Source organism: Stenella coeruleoalba, assembly GCF_951394435.1.
Source record: "Stenella coeruleoalba genome assembly, chromosome: 6".
NCBI classification, from domain to species: domain Eukaryota; kingdom Metazoa; phylum Chordata; class Mammalia; order Artiodactyla; family Delphinidae; genus Stenella; species Stenella coeruleoalba.
Window position 1 is genome coordinate 15,601,625 of NC_137151.1, and position 20,576 is coordinate 15,622,200.

The window sequence follows — 20,576 nt, forward strand, 5'->3', positions numbered from 1 at the left end:
ACAAATGAGTCTTGCCAATAAGGATAAACTCTAAACATACGATTTAAAATCATTGAGTGGTACCACAGCGTTGCAGTGGAAAGGATGCTTTTTATTACTGTGATTCTTTTCCTCAAACCACTGATCTCAACCCCACCTCTGATCAACCAAATCTTGAAAATAAACATCATGGATAAGTTCAAAGTCCGTCCCTCCACCATGATTCCTTTTCAAGTATATAATTTATATAAATATATAAAATACACATATATATTGTATATTTATAGTACATGTATGTATATAAGTATACATAGTGTAATATATATTATATAGTACAATATATAAATATATATAGTGTAATATATATTACACAGTATAATACTATGTTATATATATATACACACACTGACACACATATATATGGAGTATGTTTTAGAGATTTAGGATAAAACCTGACTCTTCTTATTCCTAAGCATTTAATTTTGGGTCTGGTTACATTAGCTATCTGTAATTTACTCTTCTAATTTGAAATAAGAAAAAACTATGTCCCAATTAAGTTGTTTGAATATAAAACACTCCAATGTATGCCAACAAATGCAATATCTTATACAGCGTATGTGCCCAATGAGTGATCCTGGCTTTGTTGATGATGGAGGTAGCAAAGCTGATTATGATGATTTTTTTTTTTTTTTGCGGTACGCGGGCCTCTCACTGTTGTGGCCTCTCCCGTTGCGGAGCACAAGCTTCGGACGCGCAGGCTCAGTGGCCATGGCTCACGGGCCCAGCCGCTCCACGGCATGTGGGATCTTCCCGGACCGGGGCATGAACCCGTGTACCCTGCATCGGCAGGCGGACTCTCAACCACTGCGCCACCAGGGAAGCCCTGATTATGATGATTTAACTAGCATTTTAAAAAATAATTCTCCACTCAACCTATATTCCATCCTTATCAGATATCGTCATTAATCATTAAAAAGTGCACATACTCTTTCTAAAAGGAAATATTCAAATTTCCTTATTTACCACATTACTTAGAATAGAACCGAGTATATAGTTGGTGTTTATGTGTCTCATTGAATTAATTTCTAAATCTTTCCATTTTGTGCATTGTAAAATCACCATATACATTTGATGATAACTAGGCAAGAAGAATAGAAGGAAGTTCCAAGGGTTAATATTCACTCAATAATATAAGAAATAAAATAATATTAAGATCTAAAGCCAATGATAAAGGAAAGCAACTCAATATCATAAACTAATAAATAGATTTAAAAATGTGATATACTTATACAGCAGAACATTATTTGTCAGTAAAGGAGCTGATGATACATGCTACAAGAGGGATGAAGCTTGGAAACAATCGAACTGAAAAAAGCAAATCTAAAAGAGCCACATGTTATATAATTCAATGTATAGGAAATGTCCAAGTAGGAAAATGCATAGAAATAGAAAGTAGATTAGTGGTTGTCAGGGGAGAAGGGGAAAGGGAAAGGGGAAATGACTGCTAATGAGTATGGGGGGGCAGTGAAAATATTTTGGAAATAGATAGGGGCGATGGTTGGACAATTCTATGAATATATTAAAAAACAATGAATTGTATACTTTAAAGGGGTGCATTTTATGGTACATGAATTTTATCTCAATAAAGTTCTTATTAAAAGATAAATAAATCAAAAAATGTAAAGACCAAAGAAGAGATGGCTGAGATGCCAAAAGTTTAAAATATACATTTTTAGATTTATTTTGGCTTTAAAAACAAAACTGTTGGTAGAATATAAAAAATATATATACGTGATATTTACCTGGTATTTGTTCCCACTATTTGAAATAATGCTAAATTTTTCAACATCTTTGAAACAAAAATGGTTTGTTTCTGCATTATGGTTGCTACCTATAATTCATCTTCTCCTTTACTTTGAACCTTCTCATCCTCACTTCTGTTAATGCAGGGATCTACACACAGTAGATCGTGAGTAAACTATGAATATTTAACATTAGTCATACAGATATATGAGTACCTAATTGCTTTATCAGTAATTTTCACAGATTGTTTCTATAAAAGGAGTCCTAAAAATAATGTTGACAATCTAATTGGCTCTAAAATATTTTGAAGAGCTGGAAGGAACCAAGGAGGTCACCTTGTCTAATCCCTTCATTTTCTCAAAAATAAAGCCACAGGAAGTTAGGTGAAAACACTGAGAAATCAGCAATTAAATTCCTGGATGAGGATTCCAAATCCAGTCCAATTTCTGCAACATTGGCTGTCTGTCAACTAATAACTGATGTTTATACTGGTTCCTTAAGCTGACCCTCCAGTCTGTGTATTCTTTTCTTTCCACTCAGCCTCAAGGCTTCAAGAACCTCCTTTATGAAGCTAGGAGAGTGACTACTAAGTCATAAATAGTCAAGGGTGAGCAATACCTTAGTTATGCTGTGGCATAAGGCATCTTCCCTACTACTGTTTCCAAGATGGCCTCAGTTACTCTGTTGAGGGAGCCACAAGGGTAATAGTGCGCCATCTGCTGCTTGGGGTAAGCGCACTGATGATAGAATTACTATGGGAATATGTGTATCATGAAGAGCCTTTTGGACAAATATTTCCACATTTTAATTTCCACATTTTATCTTCTAACACTCACACAATCAATAGTTCACATTTCTCATCTTACTAAAGAAACTCTTTTGAGTTTTCTTAAATTCTCTATTCCTTGCCATTGCTCCAAAGATGATTTTTTTAATACTCCACATCATTCAAACCACCTGTTTGCACAGATGGTAGCTTGCTTGCTTACTTTTATACAAGAGCTAAAGATCTAGGCCTGACAAAACACAAGAGTTAACTGTCACTTTGCTTTGTTTCTCCAAGTTTAAAGTGACTTAAAGAATCAGCGAGAACAGATGTCTCTCCTTAAGCATTTTATTTCACCTTTTTTGTCTCCCATGATCTTTTAGAAAACATAATATACCTTGCATGTTTCTGCTTCAAAATGATGAACCTTCCTGTCCCTCTTTCTAATATGACACTATAGACATCACTAAGCAGATAAGAGCCACATCTGTAAATCCTACCCCATTTCACCCTCATAACATTTGCTCTAGGGCACAGCTGGAAGCAAAAATACGACAAACTAGTATGCAATTTGTTTACAGATGAGATATAATATAGAAAACACGCACTATTTTTTGTCCTTATCAAGTATTCTGATAAACAATTAACAAAATAATAAACACAATTTTTCAATATATTGTTAGAATAATCAAACAACTACTTAAGTGTTTACCATGTTCCTTGGAAATATAAAGGGGAGAAAATGGCAACTAAAATTTAGTCAGTAAAATAAAATAAAGTTATGTGGCATATTAAAAAACGATATTTATTAACTTTCATAATAAGAAAGGAGTTTTATTAGGCATTTATACTTATTTAATTCTCACAGTAATGGCTCTTGTTACATTAGAGAAAATTGAGCCTCAGGGAACTTAGTTAACGGGACTAACATTAGACGATTAAGAGAATGGTGGGGTCAGAATTCTGATGGGGGACAGATTTTAAGTACAATTTGTCAATGAGTGTTGAAACAGCTGCTCCAGAAGATGCTACTACCTGATCTCTAACCCCTTCCGCACACAACCCGCCCAGTGCTGGCTGGTGTCCTGAACACAGACGCAGGAGTTGAAGGGGTAACTCCTGAAAGCCCTTGCAATGTCTCATTATGGGAAGTAACTGAGACCTGAACATGGCAAAATCAGGAGCAGATACCTCCATATCTGTTCTGTAGGGTGCTTCTCTCAGCTTTATCAGTGTCAGCTATCAGAATCTGGTCAGAAACCAAGGGAGCGTCTGGCTAACAGTGGAGCTAGTCCCAGCTTGACTGGTGCAGGCAGACCCACCTCTGAAGCTCAGCAAGGATGGAGTGGTAACCTCTAAAGGGTCGAAAGGACCATGATAATGGAGGAAGCTTAACCGAGCCCTCCTACTATTACACGAGACCCCATGTCATCATATCAAAGATTAATACATGTGTGTCTTTACTTAAAAAGTAATTATGTTCTTTTTTCAATTTTTTATTATGTTAAAATACTCATAAAATTTACCATCTTTATAAGTGTACAGTCAGAAGTATTAAGTACCTTTATATCAGTGTGCAATCATTACCATTATCCATCTCCAGAACCCTTTTTTCATCTTGCAAAACTGAAATTCTATATCGATTAAGCAGTAACTCACTAATCCCTCTTCCTTCAGTTCCTGGAAATCACCATTCTACTTTCTGTCTCTATGATTTCTGCTACTCATATAAGGGGGATCGTACAGTATTGGTCTTTTTGTGACTGGTTTATTTTACTTAGCATAATGACTTCAAGATTCATTCAAGTTCTAGCTAATGCCAGAGTCTCCTTCCTTTTTAGATAAATAGTACTTCATTGCATGTACATAGCATTCATCGGTGGGAACTTGAAATGTTTCCATGTTTTAGCAATTGTGAATAATACTGCTATGAACACAGATGCACAAATATCTTTTAAAGACTCTGCTTGCAATTTTTTTGGTGATATACCCAGAAGCGGAATTTCTGGATCATATGGTAATTCTATGTTTAATTTTTTTTTTTTTTTTTTTTTTTTTTTGCGGTACGCGGGCCTCTCACTGTTGTGGCCTCTCCCGTTGCAGAGCACAGGCTCCGGACGCGCCGGCTCAGCGGCCATGGCTCACGGGCCCAGCCGCTCCGCGGCATGTGGGATCCTCCCGGATCGGGGCACGAACCCGTGTCCCCTGCATCGGCAGGCGGACTCTCAACCACTAAGCCACCAGGGAAGCCCCCTATGTTTAATTTTTAAAGGAACCCCCATATTGTTTTCCACAGTGACTGTACAATTTCACATTCCCACCAGTAGTGCACAAGGATTCCAATTTCTACACATCTTTGCCAACTCTCATTATTTTCTGAGTTTGTTCGCTTGCTTGTTTTGCTTTGCACAGAAACCACACTAATGCATGTGAGATGATATCGCATCGTGGTTTTGACTTGCATGTCCACGTCCTTAGTGTTTAGTGGTTTTGTGCATCTTTTCATATGCTTATTGACAATTAGTATACCTTAGAAAAGTGTCTACTCAAGTTCTTTGCCCATTTTTGAATCCGGTTGTTTGGTGTTTTTGTGCTTGAGTCTTAGGAGTTCTTTAAATATTCTGGATATCCCTTATCAGATACATGATTTTCAAATATTTTCTCCAATTCTGTGGGCTACCTTTTACTCGGTTGATAGTGTCTTTTGGTGTACATTTAAAAAAATTTTTCATGAAGCCCAATTTGTCTATTTTTCCTTTTGTTCATCTGTGATTTTGGTGTCATACACAAAAAATCATTGTCAAATCCAATGCTGTGAAGATTTTGTACTATGTTTTCTTCTAAGATTTTTATAGCGTTAAGTTTTCAATTTAGGTCATGGTTCCATTCTGAGTTATGAACTAGGTAAACATATACATTTACCTAACACCATACACAATTTTTGTATATGGTGTTAAGTAAATGTCTGATTTCGATATTTTGCATGTTGATATCCAGTTTTACCAGCATCATTTGTCAAAAACATTGTCCTTTCTCCAATGAATATTTCCGCACTCTTGCCAAAAATCATTTGATCGTACATGTTAAGGTTTATTTATGGATTCTCTATTCTATTCCATTGTTATATATGTCTTTCTTTATGCCAGTACTACACTGTTTTGATTACTGTAGCTTTGTAGTTAAGTTTTGAAATCAGGAAATTTGAGTCCTCCAAATTTGTTCCCTTGTCCTGGACTCTTTTGGCTATTCATGGTCCCTTTTGATTCCGTATGAAATTTAGAATGTTTTTTTCTCTTCTGCAAAAAACATTGCTGGGATTTTAGTAAGGATTTCATTGACTCTGTAGATCACTTTGAATAGTACTTACATCTTAATAAGTCTTCCAATCCATAAATATGGTATATCTTTCCATTTATTCATATTTTCTTTAAGGATACATGCTATTTCTTCTTTATTAAAGTTTGGTAGAATTGACCATTGAAGCATTTAGATCCAGGGCTTTTCTTTGTTAGGAGATTTTTGATTACTGGTTCAATCTTCTTACTAGTTATAGCTCTATTCATATTTTTAATTTCTTCATCATTTATTAATGGTAGGCTTTATGTTTCTAGGAATTTGTACATTTCATCTAGGTTATCCAATTTGTTGATGTACACTAGTTCATAGTACTCTCTTAAATCCTTTTTTATTTCTGTAGAACCACTAGTAATGTCCCCACTTTCATTTTGATTTTAGTGATTTGAATATTTTCTCTATCTTTCTATTTCTTTCTAAATAGTCCATCTATTTAAAGGTTGGCATGGCATGAGGGATCTTGTTTCCCCAACCAGGGATCGAACCCGTGCCCCCTGCAGTGGAAGCACAAAGTCTTAACTGCTGGACCTCCAGGGAAATCCCTAAAACTTTGTCCATTTTGTTGATCTTTTTGAAGAATAAACTTTTGGTTTCACTGGGGTTTTTTCTATTATTTATTTTGTTTTTCTCTGCTCTTTTATGATTTCCTTCCTTCTTCTAGCTTTGGGTTTAGTTTTTTCTTCTTTTTCTAGTTCATTAAGTTATAAAATTAGGTTGTTGATCTGAAAGCTTTCTTTTTTTCTTAATGTAACTGCTGATATTTATAAACTTCTCCCCTAGCACTGCTTTCACTGCATCCAATATATTTAGAGGCATGCTGTGTTCTCATTTTCATTTATATCTAAGTATATTTCACTTTCCCTTGTGATTTCTGCCTTGATCCATTAATTTTTAAACAGTGTGTTGTCTCATTTCCACAAATTTGTGAATTTTCCAGTGTTTCTTCTGTTATTGATTTTTAACTTTATCCCATTGTGATCAGAGAAGATATTTTGTATGATATCTACATTTTAAAATCCACTGAAACTTAATTTGTGACCTAACAAATTTACTTTTTTTCTCTTTGAATAGACTATACTTTTTAAGCTTTTTTAGTTTTTGTTGAAAATTGTTCATTTAAATGTAGTAGTGTGGTAACTCTGGAAACCAGACTCCAGAGTTTCAAAAGAGTTATATCAGACAGATTCTGCCAGTACAACTGTTGTCTAGTTAGGGAGATAAATTCCTACCTAGACCCATCTTTGAAGAATCCTTCCCCTGTATTTATGACTTAAATGGTAACACAACTTACTTTAGAAATTAATGAAAATATTAAAAAAGAAATTAAAATTCTATGAGTTCTTGTGATAGTTCACTTTATGTGTCACCTTGACTGGGCAAAGGGATTCCCAAATAGGGGGTAGAACATTTTTTCTTGGTGTGTCTGTGAGGATGTTTCTGGAAGAGATTAGCATTTGAGAAAGACTGAGTAAAGAAGCTCACCAATGTAGGTGGGTAGTATCCATTCAAATGAGGGTCTGAATATAACAAAAAGGCAAGAGAAGAGTGAATTTGCTCTTTTTGCTTGAGTTGGGGCAACTCTTTTCCTACCCTCAGACATCAGTGGTCCTGTGGCACTTTGGACTCAGACTGAATGAAACCTATTAGTTTTCCTGGTTCTCCAGCTTGCAGATGAAAGACTGTGGGCCTTCTTGACTTCCATCACTGTATGAGCCAATTTCTATAATAAACTAACCTCCCTCTCTCTCTTTCTCTCTCCCTCCCCCTCCTTCCCTCCCTCCCTCTCTCTCCTTCTCCCTCTAGATAGCTACATAGATAGATAGACAGATAATAGATAGATAGATAGATAGATAGGAAGAAAATTGGTCTTGTATCTCTAGAAAACCCTGACAAAGATAATACAATTAGCTTTATCTTTTTATATTAAGCATTTTAAATCAGACTGGATGAACTTTTGTACACCAATTTTAATCCTAATGATAGAAAAGGTTACGCTAGATTCTTTCATATTATTTTACATTTTTTAATGGCTGCAAAATATTTCTTTATGCAACATGCATTGAATTATTAAATTATTATATATTATTTCTGTACTGTTGATGATGACATTTCTTTGCAGTAGCAGAAATAGATTCTGAAACTTCATTAAATGTTGTATATCATCAAGATTTCCACCTTCAGATTGTTACCCAAGATTTTGCAGAAGTAGAATTTCATAGTATTTGTATTTCTTTTGCATAATTTTTGATTGTTTATAAGTTTAATGTTTGTATTTTAACTGTCATGTTTAAATTTCTTAAAAGTAATACACATTTTTAATGTAGTATTAATAAACTGGAGGTGGAAGGAGTTCCCTGGACCCCTTTCTCTGTAGGACAGATAGAGTTTTTTTAGAGGTATATATCACAACGTGTATATCTTTTGAATAGAAAAGGACAAAGAAATGTTATATTTATCTACAGATAAATCCAATTCCCTTTTATTGAGGGCCCTAGCTCAACTCCTGGCACAGTGCTAGAAAGCTTTCTTGCTTTTAAGCCTCCTTGCTGGCTGGGAAAAGCACCTGTGGCCCTCAGGTTGGCCCTCTCCCAGCATTTCCCAAAGTGCCACAATTACCACTTTTCAAACGCTCATCAGAATTCCCATCAGATTCCCTCAGAATAAGAGATCTCCAAATGTTACTAAATGAAACCAATTCACATAAAGATTAAAAGATATGCTGTATTTCAAAATATGCTTCAAAGACTCTAACACAAATTTCACTAAAACTGATCCATCAGCAAAAAGTTATGATTGTTAAACAAAGCTAAACATATTTGACTGTTTACATTTACTGTAGCGATATTCAGATATTTTACTATGATGAAATATTTCACAAAACCTCAATTGTGATTATTTACACCATATTTTTTCTTTTTTTCTAGTAATAGTGGGATATATTAACATTTTATAAAAATGATGGTGCACTACTCTTGGGGCATATTGTAAACTATAATTTGTATTTATTGAAAGAGGTGTGGTATCTCCTTGAAGACACTCCATATTTAATAACTATACTTGTATAAACCAAATTAAACAATTACTAATGTGAGGAGTCACTATGTTCAAAGGTCATGGTTGAGATATTGCTGTTTCTTATGCTTCCAGAATCTCTGTGGTTGAATTCCTAAGAAGAAATTCCATGGAATTCCATGTGGTCTCTGGTGCCTTATTTTTATTTATTTATTTTTTTTTTGCGGTACGCGGGCCTCTCACTGTTGTGGCCTCTCCCGTTGTGGAGCACAGGTTCTGGACGTGCAGGCTCAGCGGCCATGGCTCACGGGCCTAGCCGCTCCGCGGCATGTGGGATCTTCCCAGACCGGGGCACGAACCCGTGTCCCCTGCATCGGCAGGTGGACTCTCAACCACTGCGCCACCAGGGAAGCCCTCTGGTGCCTTTTTTTAATTCCTGCCTCCGTGGCTTGAACACATTAAAGCCTGGCTGAGAGGCAAGAGGATACATATGGCTTCTCACCCTCTTCTCTTTTATATAAAATATTTGCTTTAGTTTTTAGAGCAGCATGGTGTTAAAATTTAGATTTTTAAGGAAAGGAAAGTTTTCACTTAAACTTTGAAAGAAATCTAAATGCCCTATTACAATTGAAGAAAGAATTTCACTTTTGTGGTTATGGACATTCAGTGAATAATAGAGTAGTGTGTGTTTATAATTAATAGTTCCTTGTATAATGATGTACCTGATGTTACAAAATATAAAGAATGCTGGATAATGACGGGATTTAGCCATTCCTGGGTTTAAGAACGTAGTATCATTTCAAATCACCCTGAATATCAATTCTACTCCTAACAAAAATTTCTACCCCAATAAACACATCCAAAAGTTCTGGGTTCTTACTGAGCCTGTAGCCCATCAGTACGATGCTCTCTCTCTTTCATCCTTGATAGTTTTATGACAGAGTCAATGATAGGCCAACCTCTAAACATTGCTAGTTAATACTCATACACACACACACACAAACACACACAGCTGCAGTCCTGTATATAAAATATCACAAGAAAATGACCATTTTCCATATCTCACAAAAAGAAACGGTACCCTAAAACAGCATTAAATAGTTAATTCAGCTTGATAAAATCTTCACAATCTAACTAAACATAAAGTTAACTGATTTCTAGAGTGTTGCATAAAACTGCACTCTTTATGCTCCTACAATATTCTCCATGGCAGTTAGCCAGAGAGAACCTTTGGAAGACTGCAAACTCATCCTGGAGCTATTGAAGTTTATTCTTGCCCATTCTGAAAAATAGGCTGATATTGATAATTGTTATAAAAAGTTTACCCCATGAGCCTCATAGGCTGCCAAGAATGTAATTGAGCTGAAATGGAAGGCTGGTATTAAGCTTGCATCTGGTTCTGAGTCAAGGAGCCCTCACTCTTTGACTAGCATCAAGGGAAGCTTCTTTCATTTGGGGAGAACAATTTGACTATAGTGGAGTTCATTTTGAGAAATTGTCCCAGCTTGTCCAAACTGATGGCAAGTTGGATCGGATTTCAAATAAATAAATAAATACCTGTAGGAGTTGAGGTTACTATCCCTGGCTCAAAAAAATCAGATTAGAAAGTATTTGTTAGGTATCTACAATGCATGAGGCATGATTCCACTCATGATTTTACCAAACATGATGATACAATGTTAATTCTGACCCCCTTTTTCACTAAAAAAATGTAACAAAACACAGTATTCTATAATAATAAAAAAAATTGTGACACTTTTAGACCATGTTTTCATTTATTATTTTATAATATGATTTTAGTGAAATTCAGCATTTACATACATTCTTAAAATGGAACCTGACATATATCCTGTTGTCCTGAAAGATACAACTGTCTTCCTGGATGTCGTCTCAATTTTCTCTCATGATCTGCTCAAGAGTGGCAAATGTATGCATTTGGTCATTTATTTTCAATCTCTTGAAATTTCAACTTAACAATGTACTTCAGCAACAAAATTCAATAAATATTCATTAAGTTTGTACTACGTATCAGGAAATACCTATTCTATGTGCTAGAGATACAAAACATCCTCACTCATTAAGGAGTTCAGAGTTCAATGGGGGATACAGGCAAATAAAACTATTTCCATACAAAGAGAAGTACAGTACTGTGATTAAGAGTAAAGACTTGTGTTATCAACTGAGGGTAGAAATTAACCACATGTACTTTAAAACACTAGCCCAAATTGAGATATCCTGTAAGTATAAAATACACACTGCATTTTGAAGACCTCGTATAAAAAGTATAAAATACCTCATTTTTAATACTAATTTTTAATACTGTACTGATTATGCTTGAAATGTTATTTGGGATATATTGTATTAAACAAAATGTATTAACACAATTAATTTCACCAGTTACTTTTTCAATGTATTCTTTAGAAAATTTATGAATTACGTCACATTTGTAACTCAGATTTCTATTGGACAGCGCTGGTTTGTATAGTGATGCTACTAGACCTTTGTCTTCAAAACTCATTCTGTCACTTACTAGCTGTAAGACCTTAGGCAAGTACTAGTTTGTTTGTTTTTTGCTTCAGTTTCCTCATGTATAAGAAGCGGCTGATAACAATTATAGTTGTTTACTCAATAGAGCTGTTGGAATAGTAAGTGAATCAAAACATCTAAAAGGTGACTATTATTAAATATGTAAGCATTAAGTAGGCACATAGAAAGAGTACCTATCTCAGGCCAGAAGAAGTAAACTCAGAGAACTCCAAAAAAAAAAAAAAAAAAATAATGATTTCACTAAACCTTCAAAGAATGTCAGAAAGCTACCCCATTGTAATAGGAGGATAAGAATATTTCCAAGAATAGGGACAATATAAATAAAGTCATAAAACTTGAAAGAACCAAGGTCCATTCCAGGAACTGAAAGTGGCTTTCAATGTGTAGGACTGCAAACCTCTTCGAAGCAATGGTGGGAAGAGAGACTGAAGAGGTGAGAAAAGCCAGGTCACTACACTGCCCAATACTATTTTAAAGAATTTATGAAATTAGGAATCCCCTCTATAAAATTAACCATATTGTTTTAGGAGAGTCAAAGGAGATACACAAAGAGAAGAAATGAAATGGGAATAAGTGATGTCATGAAGGAGATTACTAAGATATTAATAAAAGAATTTCTGAGTAGTAAGGCATATTACTTCCCCATTCTAACCCTTAAGGCAGGATGCTTTTGATAGCTATCCAGTTATCCTTTTCTACTAATTGAGCCTATTAAACCAACAAGCCACTAAAACTTGTACTCATTTAATACACTCACTGTAAGCTAGGTTATGAAAATAAGTTTTGGATTTTGTAAATTGGGAATGCCCACCAATAAATATTAATGCTCAGATTCTATTATGGTAATGGATAGACACCAACACTCATAGGTTCTTTATAACTTATAAGGACAAAACAGAGTCGAGATCTACCTCCCAGGTGAAAGAGAAAAAGTTGAAAGCTCTCAGGAAAAGGTTCCTTTTGTATTAGAGGTATAGGTAGTGTTAAAAGGTAAACTGAGGCACATAAAATTTTTTCAAAGGTTTATTTATACAAGCCGATTCAAATTGGACAGCACCAAACCAAAAATGGTTAGGAGCTCTCTGATGACAGAAGCTAGGGAAAAGGTTTTCATAGAGAAGATGCAGAAGAAAAACAAATACGTTATTCGATTGGCTATACTTAAGCAGTTGCCCTATTTGGAAAAGCGGGCTACTTGTGATCGGTTGTTCTCTTGGGTTTTTTTTTTGGATTCTGGTGCATTGATTCTGGCTTAGGTTTTGGCTTGCTTAGTAGGCTGCCGAGGCATCAGAGCCACCTCAGTCTAATAGACTCCTTGTTTAATTAATTTTATTGTAGTTACAATGATATATCATAAGGGCATTAAAATAATAAGAAAGGAGACTCTTCTGGAAGGAAGTTTGGTGGATTAAATTTTAAATATGTTGAATAAGGTAACATTATCAAAAGTGAAATGAACAAATATATGTATATATACTATATACTAAATTTGTGATAGGATAACCTATAACAATTAGCAACCAGCAATAGTATCTGAAATAACTTTTCATTTTGATTGCATCACTTTGTTTTCTCCCTTAGTAAGATTCACTGCTTCGTCATCAATGTCTTAAACAGCTAGATACAAACAGCAGGGTTATGCCAACATTCTATGACAGTACCAAAGTGCACATTTCCAGTTGATGATATCACAGTAGGTACCCACCCTAGATATCTCTGGGTAGTGTGTTATTAGCATATGTCTCAAAGTTTGCCATGTCCACCTCTTTGTCACACCCGATCACAGTGGTGAATGTGTCACTGGAAGACCAGCAGTTTTGCCCTTATGTAAGGCACACTCTCTGTCTCATGACAGTAGTGTCGTCCTGTACAGTCTCATTAACAGACTATATTTATCACTCGTTCATGGCTCAACATTACAAACTCCTTCCATGTTTGTCTTTTCTTTATGTAAAGAAATGGTACTTAGTGTCCTTCAGGTTTAGAAATTAATGACACTATCAATATTAATTTTGAAAAGAATAAAATTTTAGCGAAGACTGAGATGCATCTTCAGATGAGTGAGAACTAAAAAGGACAGAAAAATGTTACAGTAAGTAAATATTACACTAAATCATCTCAAATATTATTTCAGGACTTAAGCTCCTAGGGGGCTATATTTTTACTGACCATTTATTAAATTTCAAACCTAACTGAGACTGTTTGGAGAAGAGAGCATGGAAAACCACATTTTGAAAACAACGAGTGATATCAAGAAAGAAGCAGAAATGGCCTCAGTGTTGGGAGAACATATCAGGGAAATGCTCAAGCAAACAGTGATGGAACGTGACAGAGCTATTAAAATCCAAATCCACACAAACATTCAAATTGTTTCTCATCTGGGCACAGTTTCTTCTTCTACTCTGAACTGCAATTACAATGAATGGGCTTCAACCCTCTCAACTGGTGCCCAGTGAGAGAGGCATGTTTATGCTCTCAAACATTTGGGCCATCCACTTGCTCATATGCTATGGTTTGATGCCCAGGTTTCTTTCTGTGCCATGAAATCCTGGTCCAGGATGAAACTGGAAAAAGATGGTGCAGTGACAGGATGATAAATGAGGTTCACCACGATGTAAATTTGGGTTGTCCTCTTGTATTCTTGGCAACAGAAACAGATTTACCAACATGTCTGCACCAAAACACATTCTTCTATAAAGTTTTAAAATGAAGCAGCTAAGGGAATTGTCCGGCAGTCCAGTGGTTAAGACTCTGGGCTTTCACTGCTGAGGGCACAGGTTCAATCCCTGGTTGGGGAACTAAGATCCTGATAACTGCACAGTGTGGCCGAAAATTTTTTAAATTTAATAAAATAAAATCAAGCAGCTAATAACCACATTATATCAAAGGACTAACAGGAAAATCCTCTCTTTCTGTTTGTGCATAGATACCCAAATTCAAAGTTCTTCTTTAGGATGGGGGACTTGTATAGATAAGCATTCTGTTTGTTTGTGGCAATGCTAAACAAATTCATATTCTGAAAATTCCAAATTAAAGTACACACTAGGGTGCAACAATTCTTCTCAGTGAGGGTTCTTTCCCTTCAAACAAGATTTGTCACATTTTAAAACTGAATTTATCCAATGCATATAAAATGCAATAAAATGTACAGACCTTAACTGATATCTAAAGGTTTAAGAATCTATCTTTTAAGTAAAACCTAGAGCTAACTTCTCTTTAAAAGTAATTTCAATGTGATTGTAGAACTTTTGAAAGGGTGTTAATTCTTTGAACAGAGATAAAATTAAAGTCAAAAAGGTTTTAGTCACAGTAGTAGAGAGGCAGCACCTTCTAACTAGAAGATCTTTAAAATTGACTATGGGCTAAAATCACAAAGTACAAAACAGCAACCAGTAAATCCGTCATGTGGTTTCTTCATCTCAGTCAGATACCAAACTGTCATCTAAAATTTAATCAACAATGTCCCTAGATTAAACTGAATTTTAAAATTTACTTTGACCATGGAGTCAAGGTACAAGAGTATGCGTGCAAATTGTGGATGACTGTGGTGGGGCCTTTAAGATGAGAACCATAGGTGATGGCAATCAAAGGTTTTCGCAGTTCTCCAGTGGGAGTAAACCACAGACTAGGAAGGAGTTTGACAGCTATTAAAACCAGGGCTCTGCAGTTGAGAGGTAGCTTTGCTGTTTGGGGAAGGTCTGTTTTCCATGACTGACTGCAGTATGGTTCAAGTCAGAGGGAAAGAAGATCCCTGGAACTCGACCATGAGCGGTGCCTTAACAGGAGCCATACTGACAGCAAGAAACAGACCAGTGGCCACGGTTGGGTCAGCTGCGATGGGTGGCATTCTCTGGGCTTTAATTGAAGGAGCTGGTGTCTCCTTGACAAGATTTGCCTCTGCCCAATTTCCCAATTATCCTCCATTTCCTGAAGACCCCTTGCAGTAGCCTTCAGCCCAGTTACCATCCTCACCTTTTGAAGACTATGGACAATATCAATAGAACTTCTTTCCCAGGATTTCTTTAATAGAATCAGGAAAGGATTTCAGACTGTTTTTCAAACTATAGGTGGGACAACTATGGCCAAACAAACTATGAAGAGACATTTAGCATCTTCTTCTATTTAAAGGAACATGGGGGTGGGGGTTCCTAAAAGATAATACATTTATTTATTCATACTTGGATTGCATTTGTGATTAAATAAATGTCTAAAATCTTTCAAAGGAAATACAGTAAGTGCTAGGAAGATGAAGGACCAAATGGCAAGCAGCAATGAAGTATGACCATCATTTCCTTGTGGACTTCTCTGCCTGGTTTCGTTCTGTTAGTCAAACAATAAAAAAAAACTCCTGGACATTGCTCTTAAAAAAACAAAACAAAACAAAACTTACTTTAGAATAATTTTAATTTGAAAATAGATTTAGTCTTTCTTTACACCCTTCTAATTTAAAACAAAATAAATTTATATTTCTTTTTTCTTTACATAATTTTCTTGATTCTCCTCCTCATTTAAATTCTTCCAACATCCACTGAGCAGAACTGGAACACAGCATTCAGATAAGGCCATGATTCTGCTGTCTCAGTTTATGTTTATAATCTATCCTGATTGCTAAGGGTTACAATCTTTGTTTCACAAGGCTCTGCCTGGGTACAAACTGTTCTACATAATGACACTTACTACAGAAGTCAAAAGTAAACACTCAAGTATCATTATTCAATAATCATTTTTAAAATTGCATTAAAAATGTCTTGTGTTCTTCAGTTGGCCACATTAAAATGCAGGCAGTCCAGTTCAATAAATCCCAGAAGAGTAGTGAGTATCAGAATCTAGTCTCGGTAGAGGGACATGCACTTACACCCTCTTGCGAGAGCAGCAGAATCACAGCTAACTGCTGAGCAATCACTGACAGGAAGACACTGGAACTCACCAAAAAAGATACCCCACATCCAAAGACAAAGGAGAAGCCACAATGAGATGGTAGGAGGGGTGCAATCACAATAAAATCAAATCCCATAACCGCTGGGTGGGTGACTCACAAATTGAAGAACAAGTATACCACAGAAGTTCACCCACTGGAGTGAAGGTTCTGAGCCCTATGTCAGGCTTCCCAACATGGGGGTCCAGCAACGGGAGAAGGAGTTACCAGAGAATCAGACTTTGAAGGCTAGTGGGATTTGACTGCAGGACTTTGACAGGACAGGAGGAAACAGAGACTCCATGCTTGGAGGGCACACACAAAGTAATGTGCACATCAGGACCCAGGGGAAGGAGCAGTGACCCCATAGAAGACTGAACCAGACGTACCTGCTGGTGTTGAAGGGTCTCCTGCAGAGGTGGGGGGCAGCTGTGGCTCACTGTGGGGACAAGGACACTGGCAGCAGAAGTTCTGGGAAGTACTCCTTGGCATGAGCCATCCTGAGTCCACCATTAGCCCCAGCAAAGAGCCTGTAGGCTCCAGTGCTGGGTAGCCTCATGCCAAACAACCAGTAGGGAGGGAACTCAGCCTCACCCAGGAGACAAACACATTAAAGTTTTACTGAGCTCTGCCCACTAGAGCAACACCCAGCTCTACCCACCACCAGTCCCTCACATCAGGAAACTTGCACAAGCCTCTTAACATAGCCCCATCCACCAGAGAGCAGGCAGCAGAAGAAAGAAGAACTACAATTCTGCAGCCTGTGGAATGAAAACCACATTCACAGAAAGATAGACAAAATGAAAAGTCAGAGGAATATGTACCAGGTGAAAGAGCAAGATAAAACCCCAGAAAAACAACTAAAAGAAGTGGAGATCGGCAACATTCCAGAAAAAGAATTCAGAATAATGATAGTGAAGATAGACCAAATAGATTTAATTGATATTTATAGGACATTCCATCCAAAAACAGCAGATTACACTTTCTTCTCAAGTGCACATGAAACATTCTCCAGAACAGATCACACCTTGGGTCACAAATCAAGCCTCGGTAAATTTAAGAAAATTGAAATCATATCAAGCATCTTTTCTGACCACAACACTATGAGATTAGAAATAAATTATAGGGAAAAAACCGTAAAAAACACAAACACATGGTGGATAAACAATGTGCTGCAATATAACCAAGAGATCACTGAAGAAATCAAAGAGGAAATCAAAAAATACCTAGAGACAAATGACAACGAAAACACGGCGATCCAAAACTTATGGGAGGCAGCAAAAGCAGTTCTAAGAGGGCAGTTTATAGCAATACCATCCTACCTCAAGAAACAAGAAAAATCTCAAATAAGCAATCTAACCTTACACTTAAAGGAACTAGAGGAAGAAGAACAAACAAAACCCAAAGTTAGTAGAAGGAAAGAAATCATAAAGATCAGAGCAGAAATAAAAGAAACAGAAAGAAAGAACAGCCAAGATCAATAAAACTAAAAGCTGATTCTTTAATAACATAAACAAAATTGATAAACCTTTAGCCAGACTCATCAAGGAAAAGAGGGAGAGGACTCAAATCAATAAAATTGGAAATGATAAAGGAGAAGTTACTATGGACACTGCACAAATACAAAGCATCATAAGAGAATACTACAAGCAACTCTATGTCAATAAAATGAACAACATGGAAGAAATGGAAAAATTTTTAGAGAGGTATAACCTTCCAAGACTGAAACAGGAAGAAATAGAAAATATGAATTAACCAATCACAAGTAATGAAACTGTGATTAAAAATCTTCAAACAAAAGTCCAGGACCAGATAGCTTCACGGTGAATTCTGTCAAGTGTTTAGGGAAGAGCTGACACCCATCCTTCTTCTCAAATTCTTCCAAAAAGTTGCAGAAGAAGGAACACTCCCAAACTCGTTCTATGAGGCCACCATCACCCTGATACCAAAACCAGATGAAGATACTAAAAAAGAGAAAATTACAGACCAATATCACTGATGAATATAGATACAAAAATCCTCAATAAAATACTAGCAAACAGAATCCAACAACACATTAAAAGGATCATACACCATGATCAAGTGGGATTCATCCAAGGGATGCAAGGATTCTTCAATATATGCAAATCCATCAATGCAATACACCATATTAACAAACTGAAAAATAAAAACCATATAATCATCTCAACAGATGTGGAAAAAGCTTTTGACAAAATTCAACACTGATTTATGATAAAAGCTCTCCAGAAAGTGGGCATAGAGGGAACCTACCTCAACATACTAAAGGCCATATACGACAAACCCACAGCAAAACATCATTCTCAATGGTCAAAAACTGAAAGCATTTCTTCTAATATCAGGAACAAGACAAGGATGTCCAATCTCACCACTACTATGCAACATAGTTTTGGAAGTCCTAGCCACAGCAATCAGAGAAGAAAAAGAAATAAAAGGAATACAAATTGGAAAAGAAGAATTACAACTGTCACTGTTTGCAGATGACATGACACTATACATAGATAATCCTAAAGATGCCACCAGAAAACTACTGGAGCTAATCAATGAATTTGGTAAAGTTACAGGATGCAAAATTAATGCACAGAAATCACTTGTATTCCTATACACTAACAATGAAAGATCAGAAGGAGAAATTAAGGAAACAATCTCATTTATCACTGCAACATAAAGAATAATATAGCTAGGAATAAACCTACATAAGGAGGTAAAAGACCTATACTCAGAAAAGTGTAAGACACTGATGACGTCTTTTCAAAGACGAAAAAACAGAGGGAGAGATATACCATGTTCTTGGATTGGAAAAATCAATATTGTGAAAATGACTATATTACACAAAACAATCTACAGATTCAATGCAATACCTATCAAATCACCAGTGGCATTTTTTACAGAACTAGAACAAAAAATCTTAAAATTTGTATGGAGACACAAAAGACCCCAAATAGCCAAAGCAATCTTGAGGGAAAAAAGCGGAGCTGGAGGAATCAGACTCTCTGACTTCAGACTATACTACAAAGGTACAGTAATAAAGATAATATGGTACTGGCACAAAAACAGACATACAGATCAATGGAACAAGATAGAAAGCCCAGAGATAAACCCACGCACCTATGGTCAACTAATCTATGACAAAGGAGGCAAGGATATACAATGGAGAAAAGACAGTCTCTTCAATAAGTGGTGCTGGGAAAACTGGACAGCTACATGTAAAAGAATGAAATTAGAACACTCCCTAACACCATACACACAAATAAACTCAAAATGGATTAAAGACCTAAATGTAAGACAGGACGCTATAAAACTCTTAGAGGAAAACATAGGAAGAACCTTCTTTGACATAAATCACAGCAAGATTTTTTTAGAACCCACCTCCTAGAGTAATGGAAATAAAAATAAACAAATGGGACAGCACAGCAATGGAAACTATAAACAAGATGAAAAGACAACCCTCAGAATGGGAGAAAATAGTTGCAAACGAATCAACGGACAAAGCATTAATCTCCAAACTATATAAACAGCTCATGCAGCTCAATATTAAAAAAACAAACAACCCAACCCAAAAATGGGCAGAAGACTTAAACAGACTTTCTCCAAATAAGACATACAGATGGCCAAGAGGCACATGAAAAGCTGCTCAGCATCACTAATTATTAGAGAAATGAAAATCAAAACTACGATAAGGTATCACCTCTCCCAGTTAAAACGGGCATCATCAGAAAATCCACAAACAACAAATGCTGGAGACTATGTGGAGAAAATAGAACCCTCTTGCACTGTTGGTGGGAATGTAAATTGATACAGCCACTATGGAGAACAGTATGGAGGTTCCTTAAAAAATTAAAAATAGAACTACCATACAATGCAGCAATCCCACTACTGGGCATGCACCCTGAGAAAACCATAATTCAAAAAGAGTCATGTACCATAATGTTCATTGCAGCTGTATTTACAATAGCCAGGACATGGAAGCAACCTAAGTGTCCATCAACAGATGAATGGATAAAGAAGATGTGGCATTTATATACAATGGAATATTACTCAGCCATATAAAGGAACGAATATGAGTTATTTGTAGTGAGGTGGATGGATCTAGAGTCCGTCATACAGAGTGAAGGAAGTCAGAAAGAGAAAAACAAATACCGTATGCTAACACATATATATGGAACCAAAAAAAAAAAAAAA

The 20,576-nt window shown here is 36.1% G+C and overlaps 1 protein-coding gene and 1 pseudogene across 18 annotated transcripts in view; one reads left to right on the plus strand and one right to left on the minus strand.

Moving 5' to 3' along the window:
• The window catches only part of DPP10 (dipeptidyl peptidase like 10), a 1,578,941-nt gene that overhangs the window by 354,119 nt on the left and 1,204,246 nt on the right, over positions 1-20,576 (minus strand). The window lies entirely within an intron of this gene.
• On the plus strand, positions 14,993-16,342 carry LOC307188079 (mitochondrial import inner membrane translocase subunit Tim17-A-like; annotated as a pseudogene). Its single transcript has one exon. The product of its transcript is annotated as a mitochondrial import inner membrane translocase subunit Tim17-A-like (transcript).